The following is a 26590-nucleotide window of genomic DNA, read 5'->3' as shown; positions in this document are numbered from 1 at the left end:
TCATTGCAGTTGGGAAAGCAGAATCCCGGAAGGGAGTTCCAAAGACCCGCAGTTCTGGGGAAGAAACTATTGGAGTAAAAGGCTTTCTTGCACCTAGGGATCTCCACTGTAAAGGGATGAGACTTAGTAGCTTGTCGGGTTTGTCGGGGGTAGTTACGTCGGGGAGGTACAAGGTTATATTGATTTATCTGCATTGTGTATTTAATGTTTATATAAATAAATATTATAAGTATGAATAATAAATATTATAAATATGAATAATATCATGGATATTTATACGCTTATTCACGTAAACATAAAATAAATATTACTTCCGATTAAAATTCAGAGGGAGTGGATTATATTTTGCTCAGATTTCATTAAATGAAATACGTGGGAGGCATCACGGACAAAAATAATTTTCCGAATCAACCCACACACACACATTTATAGTGCGCATTCTAAGTGGGCAGCTGTGAAACGTTTGCTCATATTACAATTAGATTTCTGCATTGTGTAACAGTTGGGAAAGCAGAGAGCCAGTAAGGAATTCCAAAAGGTGAGTGGTCTGAGGAAAGAATAGAAAGTTTTTCAGCATCTGCTGATATCTACAACGAAGGGGTAGAATTTTACTGCTCATATCATATGTTGGGCGTATTTTCATTGCGGGGCATGCAAGCACAGTAAGTTCATCTGAGCACATTCAGTTGAAATACAGGAATGCAACGACATGACAACTACTGGAACTTGCTAAAGAGTGCAGGACATATTAGGTGAGAGATTTTTTTTTTTTTTTTTTGCAATCTATCCAAGAGCAAATGGTGCATCAGTCCAGATGTATCAGCAATATGGCATACAAGAGTGAATGGCGACCATGTGTAAAATGTAAGATTTATTAGTTTAGCATAAAAACTTACCGAGTTAATGTTTTAAACATAATGGAAAATGACTTGCAAGTTCAAATTTTGAAACTTTCCCATACTTAAATCTTGTCCAACTTTTAGTAGAGTAAACCCAACCTGACATAAAACCATAAAAAAGAAAATGTTGGGATTCCTTGTCAATTGGTGTATTGACTCGTCTACTTGGTAGCATTTAATATAATTGAACTCCAAACAAGATGTGTCGGTATATTTATTTTCCAGATAACATTTCTTTGGTCTGCCAAGTTTGTGGTTGAAATAGAATTTTTAGAGTGTAATGAATTAGTGTGCAAGAAGTATAAGACAATGGAGATGGATGACGACTCAAATGTGGAGAAAGTGTATTTGCATGGTATACTTACCGTCGGATTGTTGAGAATTTTGCAACCTTGGTGATACCCATTGAAGCACAGGAAGCAATTGGTGCTTGTGTGATTGTAAGAATTAGAAATGGATGGATTAAGCCTAGGAAATTTCTGTCATTACTAAGCAGCAGAACTTTACCACTATCAACCAAAAGAAAAGTCTACCAGGTATATGGGTGATGATATATTGAAGTGAAACCTAGCGAGTGGGAATTGAAGACATTCATTGCATGTAGAGAAATTAATATGAGAAAGATACGATGCATATGAAATATGAGCTTTAAAAGCAACCTTTGTTCTGACGACCTCAGAGGCAGATTATAGCTGAACAGTATAGAGATATGTACAATAGGAGACGATGGTATGGCCACGTTGAAAGAATGGATGATAATTCTTGGGTTTAATAGATGTAAAACAGTTGCAATAGCAGGGTCAGTCGACAGGAAAAAAGCCAGGAAAAACGTAGGAAGAAATTATAAAATGAACTGAGGGGAAAAAGAATCCATAAATACCTGGACAGAGATAGGCTAGTTTGAAAGTCAATTTCTAAAGCCATCCAATGTTTACCGACGTGTAAAACTGACATTAAACCGATGGTAATGACGATGTCTATAATCGTTATTTTCGTGCCAAGTGCTTAACTGAACTTCGATCTATGCTGTCTCTTGTAAAACATTCCCAACAAGCACTCGTCATCTACAACCACTATCAATAATTTCCCTGTACTCTCTAGCTGTATCTAAAGCTAAACACAAATCCCACAAAGTTTATTTCCTAGAACTGCCTATCGAACTCTGTACTGCAGGGCTGCTTTCTACATGTCTACCACATGGTTGTTTTCAAGTCCAATGTAAACAATAACCAAGTTCTTGTCGAGTCGTCTCCTTAAATAATCAGATTCTACTCAATTTCCACCGTTACCGGTGTTGTCTCATCAACCATCTTACACTCATTAACCTTTATATTCGGACTTTGATAAGTGGTGATTTAAAAGAAAATCGATAAGAGACTTTCTCCGGACGTCGGGATCGATTTCGGTTAGCTTTGAAATAATATTTTCATCGCAGATTTAATGAACGCAACTTAGAAATAGATCCGTTTTTGTTTATATTTCAAAAAGATTTAAAAAAAAAGAAAAAAAAAGAACAGATTATTTAAAAAAGAAAAACGTGAGAAACATTTGCTTGAATCAGTTTATAATAAAACAAAAAAGTACAAACATTACAAGTTCTAATTTTCTATTTATAAATATGAGATATGTCTTTTACACGTGGGTGGTTAGGGAAGTATTCGCATGGGGGGGGGCAGGGATCTCCTCCGATCTCATGAGGAGATATTCTTTCTTCAATAAAAATAAATAAGTAAATTATATATAAACGATTTAAAGTTTTTTTTGTTTTTGTTTTCTTTTTAAGATTGTAGAATGCACTTGCCGTGTTTGTTTGATTGTTTGTTTGTTTGTTTGGCAAAAAAGAACTTTGCGTTCTTTTGCTGAGTCAGACTGCGTGAATTTACATCGAATATATGAATCACAGAATATAAAAAGTAACGACAAAAGAATATTTTAGAGAAGTAATTGGCACGAAAAAAAGGTGGTGAAAACTACGAACCTAGAACAATATCGAGTATTCAGAAGTCAACAAGGTAGATCCGTAACGTGTAGACACAGCAGCCTAGAAAGAAAATGGCCGCTGACTTTGAGTTTTATGTAAAAACTGAAACGGAAAGAAATCCAAATTCTACAAATGAAGAAACTGAAGCGTGAAAACTTTTTTCCCAGAATTACCGGGTTCGGAATTGACACAAAAATGGTTGATATGATGTTAAAGAACAACCAACAAACCAACTAATATTCCACACACAAGAGACGTTGCTAGTCTTTCTCTATTCGGTCTTAATCCTATGGAAGGTGTAGACTAAGACTCAATCTCTGATTCCTCCTTTCAAGACATTCACAGCAAGAACTTATTACCACAACTGAAAAGAACATTCCTTTTTCCTTCATGTGCCTAGCACCAGACGAAAGTGTTTCTTTCAATAAACTTCCCGTCTGTGTACCTAATTAACATGGGACTGCTTCCCTGCAGAATGAAACATGGTCGTTTTCAAATACAATGTCACAAGTATATATTATTTTAATTGGAATTCATTGAGATGAGTACTATTTATTAATTTTTATTTATTGAGGACTATTATCCTCATTTTTTCTTGGTTGTTTCACGACGTTTCGGCCAACTATTTCTCTGGCCTTCGTCAGGTGGTAACCGCGACGGATAGGAACTCTGAATCTCCTGACTACATTCACTGCAATTACTGCCTTCCGTAGTTGATGTCATCTCACCACGTTTTTAGCCAAGTAAGCTTCTACGGTTCCAGGTGAGAATTGTCTGAAAATAGAGGTTTCAATCCTACCCAAAGCTGGCCAGAGGCTTACTTGGCGAAAAACGTGGTAAGACAAAAACAACTACGGAAGGCAGTAATTGCAGTGAATGCAGTCAGGAGATTCAGAGTTCCTATCCGTCGCGGTAACCACCTGACGAAGGCCAGAGGAAGAGTTGGGCGAAACGTTGTGAAACAACTAAGAAAAGATGAGGATAATAGTCCGCAATAAATAAAAATTAATGTCACAAGTATTTATCATAAAGCATTACCATAAGTAAACAATTTTCAAGATAAAACTTTGAAGCAACAAAAACTTTTGCACCAATCTAATAGTTGATTTTTTATGTTTGTTTTTTTTACTGGGGACTTGCCGTTTTGCTTAGTCCAGAGGCTAGTCGAGGATAAGAGTTATTATGTGAATACCATGATAAATAGTAATGCTCAAAATTGAGCAAAAATTTATTATTTATGAGGAAAGCTCAACAAGAATTGATAAAGACCATGTTATAGTCAGCTGGGAAATAGCCCCATGTTATTATGTTCCGCAGATAGTTTGAGAAAATAAACGTTGCTCATATTTAGTTTAAGTACAGATAAAGAGCAAGGAAAATTGTTGGCAGTGGTTATAGCTAGATGAGTGTTTGTCGTCGTAAAAGAGTGTGGATGCACATATAGCAGCAACAGCCAACATATGCAAATGACCGAGCTGTATACAAGGTGACGTTACAGCGAATAAGAAAGGAAAAAGATTATGAAAAAAGAAAAACGTGGACACTTGAGGTAGAGAGGTCAGACATGGACGTGTTACACATGTGGGCTGAGAGCAACAAGGAAATACGTGTCCTACACCTTGCCAGACAAAGAATACCACGTGTTCGACACAGCAGAGTCTTATTAAGTACATTGGAGTATGAAAAGACTTTTGAAGAAGAGTTAAAGCGTTATTTTGGAAAGTACCTGTGAATAAATGTCTGCTGTTTCACTGAAAAAAAAAATGTGAGCCAAATTCTTTCCTTGCCTTTGTTCCTTTGTTACTGTCTGCATACAACTTGTGGATCCCAAATATAGACATATAACAGCTACGTTACAGTTGCGAATGTTTTACAAGGAAGGACCATAGATTGAATCTCAGTTGAGAGCCTGCCATCGAAATTAACGATAGAGCATAGATTTGCACCGTCTCTTCTGTGAGAAAGTGATTGAAGGGTGAAGACATGGATATCCCCACCAGATTTCGAAGCCAGTTTTGTACCCTGTCAAGGCAGGAAAGTGTGCTCTAACCAACCCTTCCCCAGATTTGGTAAGAGGATTCCATTTTAGGACGTAGAAGGCTTTTACATAGGTAGAGGATTAAGTCGGGAGTGAGATAACTCCTGAGACAGCAGAATAATCCAAACATTTTTCAAATGACATTAGTAACAGATTTGATGTAGATCTTCTGGCCATAACGGTGATATACAACAGATGCATTATACTGAAATCAAATTTTTCTTGATTCAAGATTGAGATTTACTTTGTCTGACACAAAGCCACTCAAGGAATATAAAATATTTGTGCATTAATAATCACTAAATAAAGCGAGCTTATTATCCACCGTGACATGACGAGTCTCAACTATTTAACCTTGAGTCATGACCTGACTAGGTCTGTGACGCCAGATTATTCTTTTCATTGTTTTGACTCTCGAGTATATATATCCGTTAATATCTTATATGTTTTTATATAGACTGATGTGGTTCTCGGTTGATTAACAACCCTAGTCATGACTATGGTGGACAGTAAATTAACCTTATTGTTTATTCATTATTTTAATGTTAAGTATATTCACCCTGTCCAGTATTTAGATGGATGCTCATTTAGGAATATCCAGGTAAAATAAGTTTAAAAGAGGCTGTAAAATTCAATGTATCTATGACTGAAATAGTAGAGTAGACTGAGCTTGGTAAAGATCAGTCATATGAATCAGATGATTCTATTGTTGGCATTGGTTGCTCTGATATGTTTTAGACAGAATTCTTTCTAGTAAGAAATCAGGACCACGCGAAGGTTGCAAACATCCTTAATTAAAGTGTTTCAGTGAAACAAAATAGATTTGAACTTAATACATTTAAGTGGTCAGCCTATGTCGTTAGCCACTACCCACGGAAACAAGCAAGTATTGATAAAGAGGAAATATGTATTAATATCAGTTTGAATTTCACTGGGTATCTATTGTTTCTCGAAAATGAAAGTAATAGGCTTATTTGTTAATCACAATACCAATTGTAATGGATGATAAAATATACAAGTTGCTATTTTTACCAATAGCTGGAGAGAATTGTAGGATCATACCTGCCCCAACAGGACTAGTGCATAAATTACCATAATAGATCTGATTTGGTTTAAATTTTAATGTGGTACAATTAATTGAATGCAAGTTTCTATGTTTCCTATGGCTGGGGAGAAATTACAGGTTCATACCACTCCCAGCAATACTATTGTGTAAACGCTGAATCTGATGGGATTCGAATTCAACATAGTTTCGCACACTATGAAATCGGCTATCAACTAACCAAACCACACACATTCTAACTTTGTGGCATATATAGGCCTATACTTTGTATGATAACGCTATCAACAGTGTCTTCTGACAATTTCACTTTTTTTACTCTTTTTTTTTTTTGTAGATATGCCTACTTTATTTTGGATGCTTAGAACGAAACAAAAGAAACAATTAGATCTTGGCTGAGTCCCTCTTTCTCTAAACAAAATGATGGTAGAGGGGAGAAAGAGTGATTCTGAAGATGATGCTGATGACATATGCTAAAAGCATTGAATTAGTTATTAACTAAATGTTACACGCTTCTCTGCTGAAAAACCTCATTGAAATACATTCTAGATATGAGCCGTTACAAGTACTTATCTAATGCAGCATCTTCTTTTTGTTCTTATTCTATTAGAGAGTTCCAAATTATTTGAGTAAGAAGCAAGCCTTTTCTTTCTTTGTTAATTCCCTCAAGTGTGAACATAATACTTGCTTGTCAGTGTTGAGCTGGATTTGAAAGTGAATATCTTCACTAATCAAAGTAGATATGGTACTGGACTTTGAAGTATTCCCAGGTAAGCAGATCTGGGGTGTGGGGGTGAGGTGAGGGTGGGGGTGGCAGAGGTGTGGACGGATAATCCGTAGGAATATATATTGTTTTTTTCCTTAAAAAAAAAAGGTTAGCTGCAGCTTTTGGCCTATGAGATGAAAGCTAGGTGGGTGGGATTCTGCAAGATGATGAGAGTGAAAAGATGCAATGCAACTTGAAAGTTACATGCAAAAAACTAAATGGACCAAAAAAAAAACCAAAAGGAAAACGTATCTTTTGAATTATAATAAAAGATAATCAAAGCAAACAAGATTCGGGGGAACATTTGCTGCAAAAGACTTTTAATCAAGTGAACGTGATAATAAGATTTTCTCTTTCTTCTTTCTTTTTCTTCTTTCTTTTTCTTCTTTCTATTTTTCTCTTTCTTTTCAAGTGAACATGATAATAAGATTTTCTCTTTCTTCTTTCTTTTTCTTCTTTCTTTTTCTTCTTTCTATTTTTCTCTTTCTTTTCAAGTGAACGTGATAATAAGATTTTCTCTTTCTTCTTTCTTTTTCTTCTTCTTCTTTCTATTTTCTCTTTCTTTTCAAGTGAACGTGATAATAAAATTTTCTCCTTCTTTCTTTTTCTTCTTTCTATTTTTCTCTTTCTTTTCAAGTGAACGTGATAATAAAATTTTCTCCTTTCTTTTTCTTCTTTCTATTTTTCTCTTTCTTTTCAAGTAAACGTGATAATAAGATTTTCTCCTTCTTCTTTCTTTTTCTTTTTTCTATTTTTCTCTTTCTTTTCAAGTGAACGTGATAATAAAATTTTCTCTTTCTTCTTTCTTTTTCTTCTTTCTATTTTTCTCTTTTCTTTCTTTTGTTATTTCTACTTTTTTCTTTTAGTTCTACATTTTCTTTCATTTCTTCTCTCTACTTTTTTCTTTCTTTTTTCTTTCGACTTTTTTTCTTTTTCTTATTTCTACCTTTTCTTTTCTTTGTAGTTTTTCTTTTTTCTTCTTTCTACTTTTCTCTCTCTTTTGTCCTCGGCCTTCTTTCTTTCTTTTTTTCTTCTTTTCCTTCTACTCTTTTCTCTTTTTCTTTCTTTTCTTATTTCTACTTTCTATTTTTTTTTCTTCTCGACCTTTTTTTCTTTTTTTTATATTATTTTCTTCTTTTTCCTTCATTTGTTTTCATTTTATCTTTTTTTTTTCCATTTTTGGGAAGCTGAAATTAGTATCTTCTTTCTATTTTTCCTCGTCTTTTTCATTTTTCTTTATTTCTTTCATTTTCCTCAAGTTTGACCTTCAAAAGAGAAAGAGAAAGGTCATTGATGAACTGAGATTTAGATTTTAATCAAGTAAAAATACTTTTTTCTTTCTTTTTTTATTTCAATTCCGTGAAAACGATAATTAGTTTCTTCTTTTATCTATTTTTCTCTTTTCCTTCCTTTCTTTCACTTTCTCCTTCAAGTTTGACCTTCAGTACAGAAAGGTCATTTATGAATCAAAATTTAGATTTCAATCAAGAAAAGATAATGATTTTCTTTTTCTTTTCTTCAGTACTGGGTTATGCATCTTATAATTAAACCCCACATTTGAAACTTTGGAATGTGTCGTTCCTATTTTATTACCATTATTTCAATGAGAACTCTCTCTGGGAATAATAGTATCTGTTGTTCCATCTATCGGTTAAAAAGAATTTGTCCCAGTTATAACATTTCTTTTTGCAGTCAAGAGCAAGGACGTGCAGAGCATGAGGGTGCAAGCACCTTTTACTCTTGTTTTAAAAGTGTCCTTTTTTAGAGGAATATATTATAGGTCTGTGCCCCACAATTACTATATTTTTGCCGCTTTTTTCCCTTAAGCGCCTCCCTTAAAACGTTCTCTGCATGTCACTGGTCAGACGTAGTACATCCGGTGGTGAGCCCTACATCGTCGACATCACCATCAGCAGCAGCATCACTACATATTTGTTAACTCTTTTAACACAATGCTGTTGATAACAGATGTCATTTTCTAAGCTAGTATTTACTTCCTTCCCACTGTGGCTCCCTCCGAAAAATATTAAATTCACAAGCATGTATATCCCAGTCTAGGAGATGCCGACGTTACACTTTTGGACTTCTTGTAGGGAAGTGTCGACTTTGTCTATAAAAGTAATTGCTGATGGGCAACGATCTGAAGAAACTCATATCAATGCCTGAAGGATTTATACTGGACCCAACCGTCTTATTGACACCTATGTAAACAACACAACCATCTATGGCAGCATTTCAAATAACATTGATAATCAACATCTTGCTGATTTTCTCTCTTCCGACTTGGAGCACCTGGTTAAATGGGGGAAAATATTTTTCTTTTCAGAATTTTTTCTAGAAAGACATCAGATATTTATGCCAACATCCCCAGTGAAAGTGATTTTGTGGAACGAACTGGATTCGAACTTGGAACACCCGAGTCATCAGCCCATGTCATTATCCACGTGTCTACCATTGCCTACTCTCTCTATGATGAGAAAGTTAGATACAAGGTGGATGTTTTAATGTAGGTAAAATCCAACTCCCCCCCCAAGGAACATCTTTATTGGAACAAAATTAAGAAGTTATTGCAGTACTAGAATTCTTACTCCTCCTCCAATCGAGGATGTTTTGATCAAACAGTAGAGGATTGTTTCTATTTACGTGCTTTCCCACGAGGGAAACGCTAGACATAAGGTTTTTTTTTATGTAGGCATATCCAGCTGCCCCCAAAAAACATTGGAACAAAAATTAAAATTGCTTCAGTGTAAAAGGATTTCACCTTCACTGACTGAGGACAGAATAGACTGTCGCATCAGAACAGATACTACATTTTGTTCCTATCCAAATGAGTGTTAGTTGTCTGTTTAGACCAGTGGTTCTCAACCTCTTTTTACTCATGAACCCCTTTTCCCTTCTTTTTATCTTGGTAGACCCCTTCATAACTATTGGTCATAAGACAATCTTCTATTTTTCACTAATATAAATTTTGAGGTTTTAATAATCAAAGAAACATTCTATAATTAAGCTTTATTTTTAAATGAAAACTAATTTAATGCAAATAAAGTATTCTACAACAACTATAATAATTATGATAATAATGATAACAAGCAATAATAATAATTCTGTAGACCTTCCAGAAATATTCCATGGACCCCTAGGGTCCATGTGGACCCCGGTTGAGAACCCCTGGTTTAGACGATTCTTCCAAGGCTGACATATGGGTCCAAAGCATATTTGTTACTAATGGAAATTTTGTATATGTCTGTTTGACTCTGAAATTCGATTATTGTATAATTATACTGTTTCAGTACCCAATTCAGGGGAGTAGTTTAGTATTTGTTTTGTTGTCATGAACCTATCCTTTCTGGTATTATCTCCTCCTTTGGGGAGTTTACATCAAGAAGAAATCGTCACAATTGGCTGTTCATTAGCAAACTCAGCAAGTATATTATATACACTAGCAAAACTCTTTGATCCAGTCGTCTCCATCAATTAACTGTTTTATTACCTCATTGAAATATTGCTTCATAGTCCAATAGCTTCTTTACAAGAACTGCATACTTCTTTTCTTTTTTACATTTTCGCCCCAAACAAGGCACATTGCCACTTTGATGTAGGGGGCCACTATCAGGGACCTAAGCTACAGGGGTACTATGTAGGGAGTTGGGCAGCAAGATGTCGGTAAACATTACACTTGAACTTCTGCATGTCAGTATAGTTATGGAAGCAGGGATCTGGAAAGGAATTCCAAACTCTAGCAGTTCTGGGGAAGAAACTACTGGAGTAGAAAGCAAGTACAAGTGCTTGCAGTTCGTTGGAGCATTCACCATTAAAATATTTGTAGAACAGACAGAGGGATGGAACATTTCGTCGATGGGACAGAGGCTGAAGCTTAATGATAGTTCAGGAACAATCAGGTTGGTGACTCTCTTTTGAACCTTGTCTAGGAGCGAGAGACTAGTAGCAGATGTACCAGCCCAAATATGACAACAATACTCAATACATGGGCGAATGGTGACCTTAGAGAGTTACAGGATACTTTTGGGCGTACTTTTTGAACTCGATTTTTACTGACTTTTTTCTTTCTAATTATAGCTTTGAGGGCTGTAAATAGACATCTCCTGTCTTTGCAATAATGATCTTTTGTTCCTGTTAGCTCCTTATATCAAGAGGCTTCACATCATGTCTGGAGCGATTTCTATAAAGCAAACAGTGTGCTGGAGGGGGAATATTTTTGCTAGTAAATATTTTCATGCATCACAGTATTACAGTTCTCGGAAATAGTTTCAAAACCTTCAAAACCAAAACTTTCCTGCATTTAGACGCAATACGGTGATGCATGCACACGATAATGATGAAGGGGTGGGGGAATGCATGCGAAAATATAGCACAGAAGACAACCTAAACAAAGAGGTAAAAAAAAACAAAAACTTTTGACGATAAATTAAAACAAAGGAAAAATGCAAACAAAAGTCCTAAAAGTGATCTTATTTTTAGAGGACGTCTTCGATATTGATCCTTGTGAGAACGCAGGCGTGATTAAGGGCTATATCATTGTCTGCTAAGAGCACATTCTATGAAAATACTCCGTGTTACCAGACACCGCGACCGAAGTAAGCTACTCATACGCTAACAAATATTTATAATTGGTACCAACCACTGATGGAATGAAAACTGAAGGAAGACACATTTGTCATGTGCGAAATACAACAGTTCAACTAAAATCTGTAGATGTTCATTATACGATTTAAGGAGAGAACCCTAAGCTACCTTTTAAAATCAACTAGCAGGGAGACTCGACCTAGCCCGGGATTGAATGATGACCAACGAATGTTTTACACTTCCATATTTTTATTGTCATCGAAATTATGAAATCACCCATTTTTCAATCAAATCGATTGATTGCCTGCTCTAGTGTGGGACCCATTGCAGTGCATCGTGAGGAAGCTTCACATGCCTCCCTACAGTGACTTAGCCCGTAATACATTATAGTTTACATTGCACTGTAGAGAAGCTATTTTTGATTTTATAAAATTATATTTTATATATAATGGCTTGCATTAAAGTTTTAAATGCAAAAGTCAAGTACCATGCTTCAATTGTGCTCTAAATAGTAACATTCATTTCGAACGCGCCCCTGTTATATCAAAGAACCTGCTGTCGAGTTTATATGCTTGGCCTTTTTGCTAATATGGTGATAATGGCTTAAATTTAAGTTTAAAATGAAAAGTCAAGTATCATGCTTCAATTGCGCTTTAAACAGGAGCATATGTCATATCAAAGAACCTACTGTTGATTTTATATGTCGGACTTTTCAGCTTGTGTGGTAATAAATATGCACTTGTGATGCTAGGCTGTGTAAGGTGATAACTTTGGACAAAATCGCCTGTTCCTTCTTTTATCAGATGATTTTGATTATCGATACCTATCAAAGACATTCTGATACAAAACCTATTTAAGAACACTGCCAGGCACATAATGTAAGTTCTTTTTTATATAATAGTCGAGAAAAAGATTTTTAAATATGATAACCAATTCTATTATTTGCATTACTGTTTTTTCCTAGAACATTTCGGCTAACGTAATCTCTGACCTTCTTCTAATGGGTCTCATTGAATATTATAGAATTTAGAATGGAACCCTTTATTTAAATCCACGAGGGCAGCTTGATTTGTTGTATAAACCATTACCGTGTAACTGTCTTAGTTAATTCGTAATTATATTCTTATTATCGCTCATGCGGGGGATTTTTTTAATGAAAATTGCTCCAGACAAGGCATGAAGCCACTTAATCTAAGCAGCTAAAATAAAATATGCCACTTCAACGATAAGTGTTGTATTGATAGATTCCGACCCAGAAAACAGCAATTCTTCCCTTTTTGTCAGAAATATCACTCAAGGAATGTGAGAACTAAAGGACAAAAATAAGGAACGCAAGAGTTACGAGGCTGCCAAAAGTAACCGTAAGTTCTACTTCTTACTTTCTATTTAATCTCCAACCTCTAGAAGACTGTCACTTAGAACTGATTATTAATTAGCGCTTATATCCGTTGCACCAGAGAATTCTAGTATGAACTTTAGGAGTCTTAAACCTAATCTTGTCTATTTATTTGTGGAATGTTATCTTCATCTTCATAGTCGTTGTTGCTGTTGTTTCACCAGGTTTCGGCCAACTCATCCTCTGGGCTTTATCAGGTGGTTAATCACGACAGGATAGGAATACTGAGTCTTGTAACAGATCCCTTAGTAATTACTGCCTTCCATAGTTTTTGTTATCGCACCACGTTTTGGCCAACTAATTCTCTGGCCTGCTTTGGGTAGGATTAAAACTGCTATCTTCAAACAATGCTTACCTGGATTTGTAGGGATTCATTACCTCTATCAACTGTGCCACGGGCCCCCAAAAAAGAGAATTATAAAAAAATAATATCTAATCTCGTTTTGTTTGAATTTCCATGAACAAAGTTTCTTTCTAAAAACTTACCATCTGCAGAACAACTTGTCACAAATTACTTTCCTGAAAGTTACAACATGGTCATCTGCAAATCTAAAATCTTTACTCGAAACAAAAATATTTACGCATACAAAAACTTCAAAAAAATGATGTTCCTATTTACTTGCCTCCCCACGAGGGCAGAATTATAGACAAAGTCGGTTTTTAATGAAGGGAAAATCCAGCTTCTCAAAAAGAGGCACTCTGGATAGGAACAAAATAAAAATTGTCTCAGTCATGACGGACTTCTCCTCCACTTCCTAAGGACAGAAAAGGTGAAGTGTAGCATCAGAACAGATACTACACTGTGATCTTGGCCCGAAGACCAAAGGTACAAATGTGTACTTCCGCATATATTGAAGTAACATGTTCAGTGTATTTATGCCTGCCAAATTCTAATTTATTTTCAATTTTGATCCTCTGGCAGCTATTTTTATCGGCTAAAAACAAAATCCCATTGATTCTACATGTCTAAATCCCTTATACATCAAGTTTCAAGTTTGTAAGCCAAAAATTGACAGAGTAGTTTGGTAGAGACCGTTCTGCACACCAACAGACACTGTCACTTTTACATATATATATATATATATATATATATATATATATATATATATACATATATATACATATACATATATATATATATACATATATATATACATATATATATACATATATATATATATATATATATATATGAGCAAACAGTTAATAAAATATGTTAAAAACACTTTGAAATGAGTTAAAAACATATTTAATCTGAAAAGGAAACACTAGGTAAATGGATATATATATATATATATATATATATATATATATATATATATATAGAGAGAGAGAGAGAGATTACAAATAACTAAGTAGAAGACAAATTTATGACACATTCATTATTTTTAATGACCAAGCGCAGAAACATTTGCAGTGAATTTTTTGAAGTGTGATCACTGTAATATAGGAAATTTGCTATAAATTTATATTTCACTTGTAATATGTTAGCTCTGTTATATTCCTATGGATAACTACTGAGCTTACTTAGATCATTCCTAGATATTTATGCTGACGACACTACTATCTATGGCAGTACATCAAAGACCGTAAATAACCAAGTTCTCTTTGATTCTCTCTCTTCTGATCTTGAGCATGTGGTACAATGGGGAAAGAGGTGGCTGGTTACTTTTAATGCATCTAAAACCAAACTTTTGTCTTTGCATCATCAACACTCTGATATCCATCTGGCATCAATTGAAATGAATGGCTCTTGTCTTGGTGAGGCTTCATGTTTTGACAAGCGCCTGGGCTTGACCTTTAATCCTGATATGAAATGGAACACATACATTAAATCCGTTGCCAAGGTTGCTGGAAAACTGCTATCAATCCAGTATATATCTCACTCCTGACGCAATTCTCTACCTATAAAAGGGCCAGGTACGTCCAATGATGGAGTACTCTTGCCACATCTGGGCAGGAGCTGCTAGAAGCAGATTATTCTGCCTTAACAGGATTCAAAATAGACTTCGTAGCCTAGTGGGGGACGCTCTTTCTCTTCCCAGCAACCTCTGTCTCACAGAAGAGACGTTGCGAGCCTGTATCTGCTTTATCATTATTTTAATGGCAAGTCCTCATCTAAGCTGCAATCTATGCCCCCCCTCGCCAAACTTTCACAAGAAACACGCATCTGGCTGAAAACACTATCAGTAATTTCCCCTCACTCTTTATCCATGCCAAAATCTAAACGTAGATTCCATGAACAAAGCTTTTTATTAGAACTGTGCACCTGCGGAACTCTCTACCATTTGCCTGCTTTCCAGCTAACTACAATATGGTCGTCTTCAAATCCAATGTAAACAAGTTCTTGATGAGCCATTCCCATTAAGTAATCCAATTTACCAAATTTCCACTACTAACAATTACTATATCACTGTCCCATTGACCAATGTACACTTATTAACCCTTATCCTGGAGTGGCTTCTGGGCCTTGATAAGTGGTGACTCCTTTGTAAAAAAAAAACACATATAATGTTTCATTTGAGTATAAACAGATTTCAGATAAGTCATAAAAGTTATATCGAACAAAGTTGCCTAAAACAAAGAAAACATTGAATACAAATACAATAATAAAATAATAAAAACCGAAAAACTAAAAAAAAACTTAAAACTGATGTTTATTTTTTTTTGTTAAAAAAATTGAAACTCTGAATTATGAAAAAGTTAAAGTTAAGTTAGAAAAGAGTTAAACTAGAAGAAGGTAGATATTTTACATTTCACCATGAGACAAGGTGTGAATTTGAAGAGTTCCCAGGAACCAGGGGAGATAACAAGTGTGAAGTTGCCAGGTGTAAAGAAAGCTGATAGGGTCAGATAAACAACAGAGATGATGTAAAGATAAACAATTCTTCACCATTCTATATCTTTCCCTGCTCTTTGACTTGTTTGTGTTATTGTATATCTTTTGGAATGAACTCGTACTAAAACCTCTGTGAATAACGTTGCTATCATGGCGGTGAACTGGATTGCCACAATGTGCCCTATAAAATTGCTTGTTCTTAAAACGCCTAAGAACCGTTTATTTATGTCTCTACTGGTGATCACTAGTAAGTGAATTCTGCCATTACAATGGTGTCTTTCCCCAAGAGAACTCGTTGACAAAGATAGAAGATAAAATGATGTCTCGAAAAAATAAAATATATAACGCTTTTCCAAAATTTGTGAAAAAATTCTACAAATGTAGACAAATATGTTACACATATGATTAAGTAGCGTATATATATATATATATATATATATATATATATATATATATACAAATTAGAAAAAATATATTTATAGCAATAAGAGGCGTTTACATGATATACCAATACCAAATCATCAGACTAAAGTGTACTTTAACTTACAACCAAGCTCTAATCACTAATTAAGCACTGTTGAAGTGAATACTAAAAATCGATACATGATATATTATATCACATTATATTATGATATATGAGTACATGAAATTATATATATACTAGTAGTTCAGTCCCGTTTTGCTCGGGCACTATGTACTGTTCATAACTTCATGTGCATAAGTATATATATATATTAAAATGTTTGATTCATCCAGGTAACCTACATCTAAAATTTCAAGTGTTTAAAACCAAAATTGTCAGAAAAGTTTGGTAGAGTTTGCAAAAGTCAACTCTTTCATCTTTGACCTCTTGGCAGCCAAATTTTCGCCCCAAAACTGATTAAAAAGCTTGCTGCATGTCTGAATATCCTTTATGTAAAATTTCAAATGTTTACACCCAAAATTTGCTGAATAGTTTGCTAGAGACCGCAAAGGTCAAATCTTTAGAAACTCGCCCCCTTGGCAGCAAAATTTTCAACTATATACCCATTAAAAAGCTTGACATATGTCTGAATACACTTTATGTAAAATTTCAAATGTTTAGACCAAAGATTGGCTAAGTAATTTGGTAGAGACTGCAGAAGTCAGTTATTTTTTTTAATTTGGATCCCTTAACATTTACTGTTTTGGGTTCAAATTAAATAAAAAAGTTTCATCTATATCCAAAATTAGCGGAAGAGTTTGGTAGAGTTTTCAAATATGAAATCGTTGAACTTTGACCCCTTGACAGCCAAATTTCTGGCCGAAAACTGATTGAAAAGATTTTCCCAAATATTAATAGCCCTTATGTAAAATCTGGAGTCTATAGACTGAAAATTGACAGAGTAGTTTGGTAGGGAAATGTACACATACAGACAGACCATTTCACTTTTATAAATATACTAGCAGTTCAACCCGACTTTGCCCGGGTTCTATGTACTGTTCATAACTTGCCCTTAGTGTGAATACACTTAATGTAAGATTTCAAATGTTTAAACCAAAAATTGTCTGGGTAATTTCGTAGAGACTACAAAAGTCAATTTTTTAAACTTTGACCCCAATTTTGACCTCTTAACATTTATAGTTTTGGCCTCAACAAATTGCTTTGGAGTTTATAAAGATGATGAATAAAAGAATGACAATATAAGAATATATATTAATACATATAGATTTGTTTATTCAATATGGATGTTACATCAATAACGGGCGTAGGATAAATAAATTCTTTATACCTAGGTATTTCGAAGCGTAATGCTTTTCACCAGAAGAGGAGAAATGATGCTAGGTAACATATTAGAGATGCAACATCTAGCTATAACTACATTAGGAACAAAATAATGGGGCGAGAGAGAAAAAAGGTAATGCATTGAAACGCTGGGGGAGGGGGGTAAAAGAACTACAGTAATTAATACAATAGAAGAAGAAAATTTTTGATATTACAAAGAGGAGTTAGGTGGTAACTAAAGTGGTTACTGAGTTTGCCATGATAGGATACAGAATATGAGTTCAATGTATGTGTGTATATGTGGAGATGCATTCATACTATCTGGAAGAATATAGGAGAAGAGAGTGAAAGTAGACGCTCTTATAATCAGATGGAGTTAGGGGGTCTAACTAGAGATGGAGTTTTCTTGAAATAGGGGACTCATGCTAGGTCCATATATATATATATATATATATATATATATATATATATATATATATATATATATATATAAGTAATGTGATTGATAATTTAAAATTTAAAAATCAAATTATAATTAAATTAAAAATCCGTTTCATAAGAAGGAACAACAACAAAATCAAAATTTTGATTTTGTTGTTCCTATTTTGTTGTTGTTCCTTCTTATGAAACGGATTTTTAATTTAATTAAAATTTGATTTTTAAATTTTAAATTACTAATCACATTACTTAATATTGAATTAGCTCTAGGATATTTACCTATCGAGCTTATTATATATCTAAATTACAACGAGCACTTTCTCTTTCCTGTATTTTAATTAAACTAGTAATTTCACTGTTACATTGAAATACACTCAGCTCTTTAGACTATTGTTCTAATCTCCTTTATATATATATATATATATATATATATATATATATATATATATATATATATTCATGTATGTGTCCACTCTTCCTAATGGTTATATAATTGTATTTTTTAAAGTTATTGACACGTACTGAGCACTTTTGAAAAATATTGGTTGTAATTAATCGCTTATTATGAATGTGGAAACACAGCTCCATTGAATATGATTCATACTCATTAGACAGCAATGCAGCAAGATCCTACGAATGCCAGTTTTTTCTTAAAATCTTTCAGTTTTAGTTTTAGACAAATTTTAATGAAAATCGTGTAATTGATTTTGATTAAAATTAGGACAAGGATTCTAGACATAAGATTTAATATTATATTCCGATTTGTTCCTTCATAAAGGAATATAAAAGTTGTTCTAAAATATTGTTCCCGCGGGTAAATCTAAATTGGCAACTTGAAAACTTTCCAACGTGGGGTCAGATGTTTTCTTTTATGGGAGAGGCAAGGGGTATTTTCTGATTATCATCTTTAATGTGAGTTTTTCGTGTTTTTAACTTTCTATTTTTCTCATCTTTCTTAATTTCTTTTATTCCTTTTTGTTTTGCACCGGAATACTGTGTTCATGTTTTATTAATAATTGATCGTCTCTAAAGAGCAAGCAAATTAGCTAACGATAATTTTCTTTTTGCTATGGTTGCAATACACGCTTAAGAAAATAAAGAAAGACTTATAAAAGTTTGCTGAAACCAATCACTATTTATAATAATAATATTAACTATGAATTTTTAAAATAACATTTAATCCTGTGACGCCAATTTAGGCATTGGGGAATTAAAATCGTCAACGTTTCTTCTGAACAGTCTACTGGTGTAGATTTTGAAGTCAAATAGATGCCAAGAAACCGTTCTCAGACTATATGACAACACGTTGGAATTTTTGAAGCCACCATCTTAGATTTAACCAGCAGAGCTAAAATCATTAATTATCGATTCCAAACTAAAATACAGGGTGTCCCAAAAGAAGATGATGGTTAAAAAAAATTCATAACTTTCTTAATTTTTTATATTATTTTATTATTTTTTTTCAGATCATCTAGAGTAATCCTTCCAAGTTCATCAGGAGTCATTACACTACCGAGGAGCCGATATTTATTGTAGAGTTGAATTTTTGTTTGAATGAGTCAATATCAGAAACTCAAAGAGAATTTCGATGAAACTTCAACACAGGAAATTCCCCTACTCCCAATGCAATAAAAGTTATCGTGGCTCGATTTCATGAGCAAGGATCTGTATGTGACCTTCCTTAATCTGGTAGACCCCTGTACGGCAAGAAGTGATGAGAATCATCAGAGATTAGCAGAGAGTGTGGCCGGGGATCCATCCACATCAGTAAGAAGTCAAATTCAAGTCAAATTGAGGTCTCTCGATCAATGTGGTTCCAGCAGGACGATGCAACGGCGCATACGGCACGAAAAACATTAAATCTGCTCCAGGACATATTCAGCAACCGAATAATTTCTCATGCTTCTGAGATAAATTAGCCACCCGGCTCGCCAGATCTCACATGTTCAGATTTCTTCCTTTGGGGTTACCTCAAAGAGCGGGTATACACAAACAAACCAGCCACAATAAATGCCTTTAAAAACAATATAGAGGAGGAAATTAGGGCTATAAGCCCTGAAACATTAAGTGATGTGCTGGACAATGCCCTTCAGAGAGCACAAGAGTGTGAAAATGAAAATGGTGGATATTTGAGTAACATTTTTCATAACTAAAAGTAGACCGTGTGAAAAACATACCGGAGATTAAGTTGTGCAAATAAAATTAGAATAAGTAGACTATGATATCTTATCATACCTAAAAAAAATCACGGATAGCCTCATCTACCTGCATATGAAAATTGATAAGCATAACTTAAATATTGGGGAAGTTAATCACATTTAAAATTGTCAGTTTCTTTTGGGACATGCTATATACTAAGGTTAAAAGAATTTTGGTAAACGTTATTGAGCGGCTTAATACGAAACTACTATTAGTTTGGGAGTTTACTTAGCACATGTGCTAGCTAAATCTTAGTTTTCCCCATAAATTATATATATATATATATATATATATATATATCTTTGTCTGTCTCTCTATTCCACTTTTTCTTGGAGGCTACTGGGCTCATCTGACTTAAATTTTGTAGAATCTCCATATTGGTAAGGAGTAGCAATTTAAGTATTATGATATTTGTTTGATAAAAATGAATGAAAAATGGGTTATTTGGCCGTATATTTAATTTTCAACTTTGACCAAGATAAACCTGACATGATTTATTACCATCTCTGATAGTATATCTTAGTTCAACCGAAATCAAATCTGTAGTTTCTACATCATTTTGATGAAGATATTAGTTTAAACAGTTCATTTTTAATTCAAGCATTTAGAAAAATAAGAAAAAGATTATCATACACAAATAACATATAATTTTTTATTTTGTTATTTTTGGTTTATTTATTTATTTTTTTTTTTGTTTCATGTAAGTTAATTAAGGAAGAATGGTTTTCCTCCAGCAATCAACAACGTCTGCTTACTGCAAGATTATGCAGTGCTCAGGTATGTTCTTCGCCCAGACAGCTAATTAAAGGTGAGACACTAGTTGGAAAAATATAAACTCCAATTAATCTGAATAATAAATTGATCTAACAACAATTTTCTCTTTAAATCTCATTTTTTTTTTTTTGATAAATAATAATTTTTTAGTTGCTGTACTTTTTGTAGCATTGGTCTGGGTAAAATCGGTACAGAAACAGAAGCAGAAAATACATTCACAGGATTATTAGTCTGTTTGTGAAGAAAAAAAATCTCTTTAAGTTTCATATTGTTTTTGTTAGGATAAATAATACTCTTTCAGTTTGTGTATTTTCTTTATTCATATTATAATCAAACAAGGTGTATTCCTGCTTGGACTTAAGCTGATACTAATTGGATAGATGTCTACAGAGCATGTGGACAGTACATGATCTATGAGTTATGCTGCAAGATAGGTAAGTCCTCAACAGCATTTAACCAACTGTAAGATTTGAAGAAGCAAAACATCCACCCTCAGATCTAAATTAACATTTTATAGCAGCAACGTATTGTCTACACTGCTATATGAAAGTGAAACTTGGTATCTCAACATAAAGAGGACAAATTAGAAGAATTTGATTCCAAGTGCCTTAAAAAAAGTTCTAGGGGTCAAATGGGGCAACCAAGAAGTTAGAGATTGCACTTACCAGCAATTAGTGTTGTCAATAATCTGCAAACAACGTCTAGGCTGATTCAGACATACTTTAAGATTGACCCTATAGAGAATTGCAATCAAGGGCTTCAATGGACCTCTGATGGAAAAAGAAAAGACGGAAGAGCAAAAATAAACTAGAAACAGACACTCGAGAGATTTGATTGCAAGAGGACAAAAATAGGGGGACGCTGTGGATCTGGCTTCAGTTCCGAAAACTTTGACTGCCTCATGTGTCTTTAAGTAACTCTTCAGATGTAGATAGGTGAGTAACGAGATGGTTGTTCACAATACATTCAGATTTCTTCAAATTAGTACAGCAGAAAACAATGTAGGAATTCCAAGGTTTAGCAGGTAAAGCGAAGAAACTAGTATAGCTGAAGGCTTTCCGACATCTAGGGACTTCTACAGTGAAGGAGTGTGATTTTTTCAGGTTTGCATTGAGAAGAAACAAATGCTATGAATTCCTCAAAGCACATTCAATTAAAGCACACTCCATCAAAATGCTTATAATATAGACACTCCATTTATTCACTTCTTTTTTTGATCTTTAAATGCTAACCCAACAAAGTAAATATTTATTTCTTATAAAAAATAGCATATTTTTTCAACAAAATTTGGCACAAGATTATGAGGAACAAATCCTAATTATGCAAACCTAGTTTCTATATAATCTCACCAGAACACAACATTTATACTATAAATATTATTTCCTCAATCACTGTAAAACATCGTACCATGGTTAAACTACTAAAAAGCACATATTTTTTACAAAATATAATGGGGAGTTAGAGAAATTGAAAAAATTGTTTACAAGATAAATGAAATATACACTGAAAAAATGGTGGTAGTAAAAAAAAAAACCCACCTATTACTAAACTATGGCAGATACCCTGATTTGCCAGTCAAAATGTTGATGCGCACCTAAATGCTATACTAACTTTGCACCTCATACAAACATTTAGAAACGTAATGTGCATTTCTAGCAAATGAAATGATCTGTCATCTAATTTGGAACGGAACGAGGAATAAACTCAATGTGGTAAGAAAAAAGTAAACAGAATACAAGCCATTACTGAAATGTTTCCCACTCCCCTGTTGACTGTGGCATGTCGTTGGTTCATAAGGTCCATCCCTCGTACTTTGCCTTCTCTCTTTGAGAAGCAGTTAGTTTATTGCTAATCGCTCGACGTGCACCTACCGAGGAATTTTTGTGGAGGCCAGACTACTCTTCTTCTCGGGAACTGTCTGTTCAAATTTCACTTCCCCGACCATGCCTCACATCATCCCACTTTGGGAAAGAAAAAAAAATAATGCTTATACAGCAGTCCCCATTTCTTTACAACGTCCATTATATTATCACAGAGCTCTTCGAGGTCTTTTAAGTTACACTGGTTGGATAGTAGAGGGCAAACAAGACACCATATGATTATGTTCTCCTCATACGCAAAGTGTTGGCTTGATTTTATATTTCCATCTAGTTCTAGCAGCCTTTTTCTTTCTTTTTTTTATTTACACAGGAATCACCACTTATCAAGGCCCGGAGGCCACTCGAGGATAAGGGTTAATGGGTATACATTAGTCAATGTGATTATAGCGTAGTAAACATAAGTAGTGGGAATTGTGTAAATTGGATTACTTGGGGACGGTGCATCAAGAACTTGTTTATGTTGGACTTGAAGACAATCAGATTGCAATCAGGTGGAAAGCAGGCAATCGGAAGAGAGTTCCACAGACGTACAGTTCTAAGAAAGAAGCTTTATTCGTGGAATCTACATTTAGGTCTAGGCACAGTCAAGCCTTTGCTCGACCCATCCTATTCTCCAACTGTTAATCATTTTCTACTGAAGTCTTGGTATTTCTAAGCTTGGAGAAACAACTTTAGAAAGAGGCATTCCCATCACAGTAGAAGAGAGGGTTTTTTCTCTAAATTTTTGATCCATAGTTGTCACCTGTTTTTTTTGACTAAGATGTTGTGAGAGGTTGGAGCTATCTAAGCAAGCTTCCTTTCGACTTTAATCGTTGGGTTGAAAGTTCATGTCCATGAAAAAGATAATAAAGATGTTATGATCTCTAACCGGCTGGAAATTTTTGTCTCACATTTGAAAGGGCAATACCAGCAAAAGGATATAGGTTGTTTAGGTTAGTGGGCTTCAAGTAATCAATGGTAGGGTATTTTGCAATATTGTGTCTAGCTTATTGGAATGAGTTGATCATTCTAAAAAAAAAAAAACATGCAAACTCCAATAATGAATTGCAAGGTTTCAAAGCAGAACATCTTACTAATTATTTACTAATACCTGCAAATTCTACCAAATACTTTGAAGCTGAGCCGAAAGATAAACCTGAGAGTACATCTTTCAAACTCCTTGGCCTAACGTTCACAGGAAACATGAGTTGGAACAATTACATTGAAGGCATTGCTAGGGCCGCTGCAAGAAAGGTGGGCTCTCTCTACCATGCTAGACAACTACTAACACCCGAAAGTATCCTGTACCTCTATAAGGCCACCATTCGCCCATGTATGGAGTATTGCTGTCACATCTAGGCTGGTGCATCTGCTACCAGTCTCTCGCTCCTTGACAAGGTTCAAAAGAGAGTCACAAACCTGATAGGCCTTGAACTGGCATATAAGCTTCAGCCTGTGTCCCATCGACGAAATGCTGCATCCCTCTGCCTTTTCTACAAGTATTTTAGTGGTGAATGCTTTGACGAACTGCAATCACTTGTGCCCCCACGACGTGAGCACCCTCGACAAACCCGACAGGCTGCTAAATCCCACCCCCACACTGTAGAGATCCCTAGATGTAAAAGATCTTTTTACTCCAATAGTTTCTTCCCCAGAACCGCTAGACTCTGGAATTCCATTCCACGTCCCTGCTTCCCCAACAGTACTGACGTGCAGAAGTTCAAGTGTAACGTGAACCGACATCTTGCTGCCCAAATCCCTACATAGTACCCCAGTAGTTGTTGCCCCTGGTAGTAGCCCCCTACACCAAAGTGGCAATTTGCCTTGTTTGGGATGAAAATGTAATTAAAAAAAAATGATGTCCAGAAGATCAATGAGTGTTTATTCACTAATTAACTTGCAAAGAGTATTAAACCTTATTTCCCTCATTTAATTACTACTTTACAACGAATCATTTATATTTTAATACCATAGTACCTTTCAATTACATAAATACATACGTACGTATGTGTCTTACAGTTTCCAGATTATAAATTATTTGATCGGGTTATCCTATTTATTAAAAAGAAGGATTAGTGATACCAGCATATTCTTTTTATTGATTTAACTCTCGAGTATTTTTTTTTACATAGGCATCACCACTTATCAAGGCCAAGATAAGATAAGGGTTAAAGAGTGTAAAGTAGAAATTGGACAATATAGTAATCGTTAGTAATGGAAGTTCGGTAAATTTGTTAACTTATATGGGCCGGCTCATCAAAAACTTGTTTACATTAGACTTGAAGACAACGATATTGTAGTCAGCTGGAAAGCAGGAAAATGGAAGACAATTCCATAGGCGTGCAGTTCTAACAAAGAATGTTTGCTCATGGAATCTACGTTTAGATTTAAGCACAGATAAAGAGTGGGGGGAAATTAGTGATAGTGTTTTCTGCTAAAAAGCTGTTTCTTGTGAAAGTTTGGTAGGGGGGGAACCATAGACTGGAGCTCAGCCGAGCACTTGCCATGAAAATAACGATAAAGCAGAGACAAACTCGCAATATCTCTTCTGTGAGAAAGAGGTTGCAGGGAAGAGAAAAGGACATGCCCTACGAGGCTACGAAGTCTATTTTGAATTCTATCAAGGCAGGATAAGTCAGGATGGAGTACTGTTGCTACATTTGGCAACAGTACTCCATCCTAGGATGCACCTGGCTCTTATATAGATAGAGAATTGCATCAGCAGTGATATATCTACTGGATCGATAGAAGGATCCCACCATTATTCCAGCGGCCTTCGCTACGGATTTAATGTATGTGTTCCATTTCATATCAGGAGTAAAGGTCAAGCCCAGAAGCTTGTCTAAACATGAGGCCTCCCCAAGACGAGAACCATTAATTTTAATTGATGCCAGATGGGGATCAGAGCGTTGATGATGTAAAGATAGAAGCTTGATTTTAGATGCATTAAAAGTAACAAGCCACCTCTTTCCCCATTGTACCACTTGCTCAAGATCGGATAAGAGAGATCAGAGAGAACTTGGTCGTTTACAGTCTTAGATGTGCTACCATAGATAGTAGTGTCATCAGCATAAATGTCTACGAATGATGTAAGTATGTGTTTTGGGAGATCATTGATGTAGATCAGGAAGAGAGTTGGACCCCTGAGGGACCCCAGCTTTAATACTGAGGGCCTCTGATTTCTGCCCACCAACCACTACTCTTATGAGCCTATCAGAGAGAAATAATTTAATAATTGAGAAGACATTTCCAGCTATACCCTAGCTGGAGATCTTGTGAAGTAGACCTTTATGCCATACTCATTCAAAGGCCTTTGATATGTCAAGAGCAATTGCCCTAGAAAGGAAGCCTTTGTGGAAAGATTCTCTAATCCTATGAGATATAACTGTAAGCACATCAGCGATAGATCTAGTAGAACGGACACCATATTGTGTGTCACTAAGAAGGTTATTTTTGCTGAGATGGTTGATTACTTCTCTATTTAACACTGATTCCAGCAACTTGGTCATAACGCACAGGAGACATTGGCCTGTACTGAAAGGGAGATGAGCAATCACCTGAATTCTTAAATACAGGGCATACTGATGAGATTTTCCAGGGTGACGGGAAGCAATTCTCCTTAAGACAACGTTTAAACAGTTTTGTAAGTATGGGCGCTAGTTCTGGTTGAAGTCTTTTGAGTACTATAATTAGAATACCGTCAGGGCCGGTTGCTTTACTGGAATCAAGGTTCTTGATAAGCTTGGCAACATCATGTACAGATATTTGTATATCACATAGCGTGTTTTCTGATACAGGAGGAAATATTGGATGTTCGCAGCCTTGGCCGGAAAGGGTAGAATTAGCTGCAAAGTTCTTGGCAAAGAGTTTGACTTTGTCTGATGCTGACGAGATTACCTCAGGTCCATTGATGATAGTTGGGATAGAGCACACGCTTCTGTTCAGGATCTTGTTTGCTATTTGCCAAAACTGGTGGGAAACAAGCCGCTGCTCAGCTACGTTGAACTTGACAG

This window comes from Euprymna scolopes, chromosome 9 (genome assembly GCF_053919585.1).
Source record: "Euprymna scolopes isolate OS-2025 chromosome 9, ASM5391958v1, whole genome shotgun sequence".
Classification (NCBI taxonomy): Eukaryota; Metazoa; Mollusca; class Cephalopoda; order Sepiida; family Sepiolidae; genus Euprymna; species Euprymna scolopes.
This window is presented reverse-complemented; position numbering follows the sequence as displayed.